The sequence below is a fragment of the Pteropus alecto genome, unplaced genomic scaffold, assembly GCF_000325575.1.
Source record: "Pteropus alecto unplaced genomic scaffold, ASM32557v1 scaffold88, whole genome shotgun sequence".
Lineage (NCBI taxonomy): Eukaryota > Metazoa > Chordata > Mammalia > Chiroptera > Pteropodidae > Pteropus > Pteropus alecto.
The window spans coordinates 11,879,027-11,886,799 of NW_006494611.1; the positions used below are offsets into that span (position 1 = coordinate 11,879,027).

At 42.3% G+C, this 7,773-nt stretch overlaps 1 pseudogene; it reads left to right on the forward strand.

Moving 5' to 3' along the window:
* Nucleotides 1-5,682: 5,682 nt before the first annotated feature.
* LOC102887810 lies at nt 5,683-6,718 on the forward strand (annotated as a pseudogene).
* The last annotated feature ends 1,055 nt before the right edge of the window (nt 6,719-7,773 follow it).

The following is a 7,773-nucleotide window of genomic DNA, read 5'->3' on the forward strand; positions in this document are numbered from 1 at the left end:
TCTAGGCTGGGCTTATGATTTGCCTTGACCAATAGCGTGTATGGAAAGAACTTCTGAGCATAGGCCTGAAGAGGCCTCGTAGCTTCTGCTTCTGCTTGGAGATCTCAGCCAGCCTATAAAGAGGTCTAGGCCATCCTGCTAGAGAGAGAGGCCATGTGGACAGAATCAAGGTGAATTTGTCTCTAAGCCGACATGGGCAAGAGGCCTTCTTGGATCTTCATGCTCAGCCACAGCTGACTGTAGCCACGGGAGTGAGCCCAGCATTCCCCGCATGAAATGGAGGTGACTTGATCTTGCTTAACTCTGCCCCAATTCCTGGCCTTCTTCTAAGCCATTACTTGTTGGGGTAGTTTGTTCTGCAACAATAGATAACTGATATGGTAGCCGTGTGGCAGCCTGAGCACCCCAGCTTAGGGAACCATAGTAAGTTTAGCTGGGAGCGAACAGGCATCACCAATGAAGTGGCCCGTTCTTGAATAGATCACAGTTGTCTGAACTAGAAACCATGATGCAGGTAGGGGAGTGTCTTTGGTGGTGCCTATAAGCCCTCTGGGCTCTTGTGTGGGGGGCTATAGAGACCTCCTAAAATAATGGAGAGCGAGTTTCTATCAACCATGGGAGAGACTGAGGATTGAACCGGTTTAATTTGATTAAAAAATAAGTGTGAGATTTCCTATACCCAATGTCATAGAGCAAATCCAAACACTCTTATATAAAACTGTTTATATATACAATGTTTACACTAAACATTCTCTTTCATTCTTCCTTTTGCTGGAAAACTTTGGAAAGTATGTTTTTAAGCAGTACTAGCTCACAAACAAAAGAAACCTATTTAGATTCCACTTCTGTGGCAGAAATGTCACAGTTCAGTTTCTTCATCTCTCTTTGCTATGTGAAGGTTTTGTTTTGGTTTTGTTTTCTTCTGTGTACAGTGAGACATATACTGAAATTGAAATACATTAACAGCAAACCGGGTCAGGGGAGAAGAGGAGGCACTAGAGGAAATTGCTTTGTTGTTTTCTTTCCCCATCCCCTATTCACTGTGCTTCTGAAGTCTGAACATTGAATCATGGAGAGAGGGCTGGTCATTAAGTGGGCACTAGTGATAAATTCACCAGTCTTCTAGATTCACTCAAATATACTAACATTGTATCTGGTACTTGTAATGACTACTTCCTTTGAAAATTTTCAAAGTAAATAAAATTATATGCAGTACTTTTCCTCTCAGAACCCTCCAATAACTTTCTACTCAGAGTAAAATCTAAAGTTTTTTTCCATGATGTGGTAGACAGAATAATAGCTTCCCAAAGATGTCCATATCCTAATCCCCAGAACCTGTGAATATATTACTTACATGGCAAAAGAGACTTTGCAGATGTGATTAAGTTAGGGATCTTGAAATAGAGAGATGATCCTAGATTGTCTGGTGGGCCCAATGAAATCACAAGTGTCTTTCCAAGATATAGAAGGAGGTGGGAGAGTCAGAGAAAGAAATGTCACAATAGAAGCAGTAATGAGAGAGGGAAGGAGGGAGAGAGAGAAAGGGGCGAGAGAGAGAGAGAAACTGAGAGAGAGAAACTGAGAGATTTAAAGATACCATGATGCTGGCTTTGAAGATAGAGGAAGTGGCCATGGGTCAGGGGATACAGACAACCTCTAGTAGCTGGAAAATGAAATAAATTCTCCCCTAGAGCCTCCAGGAGGAATGCAGCCCTGCTAACACCTTGATTTTAGCCTAGTAAAACCCATCTCAGACTTCTGACCTCCAGAATTGTGAGATAGTAAGTTTTTGTCTTGAGCCACTAGGTTTGTGGGGTTTTTTGTTTGTTACAGCAGCAAGAGGAAACCAATACATATGGTCTAGAAGACCTTATGGAATCTGTTTCTCTGTCTTGCCTACTACATCTCTGAATTTATTGCCATCAATTTCTACTCCCTCTCTCACCCTTAACCATGCTCTCCTCCCCAATTTCTCAAACATTTCAAGTAAGCTACCTCCTTAGAGTCTTGCTTTTGTTACTCTTTTGTTTCCAAAAGCTTTCCCTGAAAAAATCCACAAGATTCATGCTCTCATTTTCTTCAAATTTTCTGCTCAAATGTTGCCGTATCAAGGATGTATTTCCTGATCACTCCATATGAAATAGTATACGCATTCCCCTATCAATCTTTTCCACCTTATATTTTGATTATTTGTTCATTGTATGTCTTCCACCCCTGGCATGCAAGCCGCTTGAGGGTAGGTACCATATCTGCTTTGTTCACCACTGTAACAATAACTCCTAGAACAGTCTTGACTTATAAAAAAAGTACACAAGAATCATTTATTGAATGAATGAGTTAATAAACATTTGAGGAGCAGTCTTCTGTAGTAGAGAGAACAGAGGCTCAGAGCTGGATTTACCTGTGTTTAACCCTAGCTTTTGCATGTGTGGTCTTTGGAAAGCCACTTATCTTGAGTATCTATCTTGTAAAATGGGAGATTTTACAGCTCCCATCTCCTAGAATTGTTGGGGTAATTAAGTGAAACCATGCACACAGGTGCCTATCTCAAAATTGGCATCCTTTTTCCTATGGGTAAACACTTAATCTACCTCATGTTAAGCCTAAATTCTTCAATAAAAGGGGAAGCCCCAGAAGACCCCTAGTAAAACCAGTGCTAGAGACTAGAGCATAAATTCTATATTATTCTAGGATGGTGTATCAGGGATGACTTCTGTTTCTCTGTGATTCATTCTGGAAATTTTCTTCTGACCCATCCTCCATTCACTGGTTGATTCAGCTGTGTCTAATAAACTGTAAAACCTATCCACCAAGTTTAGAATTTGCATTATACTTTTTTATTGTGGTAAAATATACATAACACAAGTTTTACCATTTTAACTATTTTAAGTATACAGTTCAATGATATTAACTACATTCATACTGTTGTGCAACCATCACCATCATCCATCTCCAGAATATTTCATCTTCCCCAACTGAAATGCTGTACCCATTAAACCCTAACTCCCCATTCTGCTCCCCTGCTCTCAAAACATGACCATGTTGTACTTTCTGTCTCTACAGATTTGACGATTCTCGGTCCCTCATATAAGTAGAATCATGCAGTATTTGTCCTTTTGTATCTGGTTTATTTCACTTAGCATAATGTCTTTGTTTCATCCATATTGAGGCATGTGTCAGAATTTCCTTCCTTTTTAAAGAGGAAATAAAATACCATTGTAGGTATATATAACATTTTGTTTATCTACTCATCTGTCAATGGACACTTGGGTTGTTTCTACTCTTTGGCTATTGTGAATAACACTGTTATGAACACTGGTGTACAAGTATCTGCTTGGGTCCATGCTTTTGATTCATTTGTATATGTACTCAGAAGTATGGAAATTCCGTTAAATTTTCCGAGAAATCACCACAGTGGTCATACCATTTTATATTCCCACTAGCAATGTACAAAGTGTCCAATTTCTCCACATCTTTGCCAACACTTGTTATTTTCTGTGTTTTTGATAATAGCCATCCTAATGTGTGTAAGTAAAATGGTCTCATTGTGATAATTGTTATACTTTTGTGATATAGATTTTTCCATTGATTCTTTCTTTACAGTTTACAGTGTTCAGCCAAAATTGTGAGTATTGTCTTTTAGATCTTTAACCATATTAAGAATATTGACCATATGAAGTATATTTAACCATATTAATCATATTAATAAATAACTGAATCTGATGGTCTTGTCAAGATGGCAGAGTAGGTAAATGCTGTGCTTGCCTCCTCTCATGACCACATCAGAATGAAAACTAAACTACAAAACAGCGATCACTGAGAATCACCTGAAGTCTAGCTGAACAAAAGTCCTATGACTAAGGAAATGTAGAAGCCACATGAGACTGATAGGAGGGTCAGAGACTGGAACAGCCTGGCCCCACATCCATGTGTGATGGTTGTGGAGGTCCTATCTGAGGAGCGAGGGTCCCTGCCCTACCCATGTGTGGCTGATGAGAATGGATGTGATATCTCCACTGCAGAGGTCCCCCCAGAAAAATGAGGGGTCTCAGCCCTATACTGGGCTCCCCAGCCCAGAGCTTCAGTGCCAAGAAGAGAAATCCCCACAACTTTTGGTTGTGAATATCAGTGGAGACTGCAGCTGAGAGAAATGGAGGTGGCTCGAGTTGCAGCCATTTCTGTTAAGGGCTTACACGTGGACTTACTTGCTGACAGACACACTCGCTCTAAGTTTGAGTGCTGGGGCATTGGCTTGAAAGATATCAGAAACCTAGGAGAGGAACTGAACTGTCTGGCTTCAGGGCCACGGCTAGAGGCACAGCTTTCTCCCAGACAGAAGTGCTAGCAGATGCCATTGTTCCTTTTTTCCGCCCTCTCCCATACCAGCATGCGAACACAGGTGGCTGCCATATCTGAGTCTCCATCAACCTGGCTAACACAGTTTGCCTCACCCAAATAATTCCCTGAGGCCCTGTCTCACTCAACTTTGGGGTCCACCCAAGTTGTTTCTAGTGGCTTTTCCATACAAATGGCCTGTCTTGGCTCATGCTATGGACTTCCCTAAAATCTCTCAAAGGTTCACAAAACCCAAATAAACCTCATCTGGCCTTGGCATGCCCTGTACCTCTTGCTGAGCAGCCCTAGCCTGGCACTAGCAGCAGCTGGCCTCAGTGGTTTGGCCTCTCAAGATACTTCTAAACCCAGCACACATGGAAGACATCTGCAGATTGCTTGGTGACTCTTGCCAGGTGGCCCTGGGCAGGGCACAGGCTATGGCTGAATTTGACTTTTGGTGGAGCCCCTCCCAGGAAGTCCCAGGGCCAGCATGTCTAGTGGCCAGCTTCAGACCAAGCTGGAGCACCACATAGGGCTGCATCCAAGGACGACACACTCAAAGGGCAGACTGGGCAGACACCAGAGCCCTGCTAAAGTGAATCCTGCTCCATAAGGTCAGTCCCTCACTGGCCAGTCCTCATAACCAATCAGCCCAAAGGTCAGTCCTGCCACTGATGTGCAGACAGCAACCAAGGCTTAACTACAACAGGAGGGTACGCTTGGCTCAGGTGACCAGGAGAACTGCACCACAGGGCCCCACAGGACACTTATTCCATAAGGCCACTCTACTAAGGTCAGGAGACATAACAGCCCTATATAATACATAGAAACAAATACAAGGAGGATGTCAAAATGGGGAGACAAAGAAACATGTTCCAACTGAAAGAATAGAACAAAGCTCCAGAAAAAGAACTAAACAAAATGAAGACAAGCAATCTACTAGATGCAGCATTCAAAAACTGGTTTTAAGGATGCTCAATGAACTTAGGGAAAGTGTAGATGAACTCAGTGAGAACTTGGACAAAGAGATAGAAAACATAAAAATGGAGATAGAAAATAAAAAGAACCATTCAGAAATGAGGAATACAATAACTGAAACAAAGAATACCTTAGAGGGAATCAATAGTAGATTAGATGGAACAGAGGACTGAATCAGCAATTTAGAAGATAAGGTAGCAGAAAACACCCAGTCAGAACAGCACAAGGAAGAAGAATCCAACAGCCCCAGCAGCAGCATGGCAAGTAACGACCCTGCGAATGTGCCATCCAGCTTGGCCCTCCTGCCCCTCTCTGCTGTCACCTCCTTCCTGCACTTGCAGCCATCCCATTCACATGTCCTCCTGCACCATGTCAGTGGCCAGGCTCAAGAAACAATTACATAAAGCCACTCAGAAAATGAGTGAGAAAGTTAGAGGAGCTGAAAGAACCAAGCTAGGTGATGACTTCAAGGAAATGAAGAGGAAAGTGGATGTCACTAGCAAGGCTATGGTGGAAATAATGACTAAAACAATTGAACCAAATCCTGCTTCCAGAGCTAAACTGAGCATGATCAGCACCATGTCAAAAATCCATGTCATGGCCAGGAGAAAGGGCCAGGCAATTCTCAGGATGAAGCACTGCTCACAGAAGCCATGCTCACAGAGTTTGGAAATGATTGCAGCTTTGGCCCAGTACTTGGCAAGGTGGGAGAGGCCATGCAGGAACTCTCAGAGGTGAAAGACTCTTGGATATGGAAGTGAAGTAGAACTTTGTTGAGCCTTTCAGGATCTTCATGACAAGGATCCAAGGGAAATTCAGCATCATCTAAAGAAGTTGGAGAGTCAACACTTGGACTTGAATTATAAGAAGAAACAACAAGGCTAGATTCTAGATGAAGAGCTCTGTCAAGCTCTGGAGAAATTTGATGACTCTAAAGAAATTACTGAGTAAAGCATGTTCAATCTCTTGGAGATGGATTTTGAACACATGAGCCAGCTCTCTGATCTTGTTCAAGCCCAGCTAGAGTACCAAAAGCAGGCAGTCCAGATCCTGCAGCAAGTAACCTTCAGATTGGAAGAAAGAATAAGCCTCATCTTAGTCTAGAAGGGAATATCAGCCTAAACAGCCTAAAGCCTGGAGTTTCCACCTGGAGAGAGTACTCAGCCCAAAGGTGGCCTCCCCACACAGGTACTCCCAAACTTTCAGGTGCCCCAATGGATCAACCCTGCTGCCAAGCTCTGTATGACTTTGAACCTGAAAATGAAGGGGAATTGGACTTTAAAGAGGGTGATGTCATTACATTCACTAACCAGATTGGTGAGAAGTGGTATGAGGAGTGCTTCATGTCCAGTCAGGCTTCTTCCCCATCAATTATGTGGAAATTCTGGTTGTCCTGCCCCATTAGTATGTTATGCTGGCTGGCTTACCAACTCTTGACCCAGATAGTTAAGTTTAACCACTGTTTTGGTAATGCTGCTTACAACACATTCCAAGTGCAGGCTGCAGTTGTCCAAGTCATCAAGCCCCACTGAGTAACTTTGGTTGACTTGTGTGATCCCACAAGAGTCATGGTGATGGATGGTACCTTCTCAGCCTGGTGAACATGGCATGCGCTTTTTAAATACCATCTGAGACCAGCCAGTAGTCAGAGAACTGCTGTTCATACAGTTCTCAGGAGGCTGTGGCTTCTTAGAATAATGACCATGAGCTACATCACAGATAAACCATCCTACTGAAGATATTATGAATCACCCAGGGGTCATCTCCAGGTCTCAGGTTCTCCATTTAAATAGGAGAACATTTTTGCTTTCATATTGTCCCCTCCCAAATGTGTGAGTCATAGAATTGTGGTAGAAAGACTTCCTCACCAATAAATTAGCTCCTGTTCTGAATTAGTCCCCTGATGTTATCAGTAGAAAAGTGTTGTGTGTAGATGCAAAGACTTCTCTGAAAACATTCACCTTTGTTTCTCCCACTTATGCCTGTTTCTGAGGTACAGCCAGTTTTCCTCCCTCTCTGCTGTTAAAGCCAAAGAAGGGCTCCTATTTTATTTCCAAGTAAGACCAGTAACAATCAGCATACTATAGGAGGGGTTGAAAAGAGGAGATTTCTCCATTATGAGGAGTTGAGAAGAGATCTAATTTCCAAGCTAAATTTCTGGTTGTATATAAATAATGTGTGTATTTTGGGCATTTCCGAAGGTACTGGGAAAGGGGAACAAATATCTTCACTTCAGTTTTATTTACAAATTATGTGTTTCATGAATCCATTTGGCACAGAGACATAAGGAGAAAAACACTATAGACCATTCTTCCACTAGTTCATAGACCAAGAAATCATAAATATCTTTTTTATCCCACTTTTATTTTGTGTTCTTTTAATATCACTTGTGCATGTTCCGCCCTTGATGAGGACCAATAAAGATGATTTTTGTGCTTAGCAGTTTAATTGGGTGGGGTG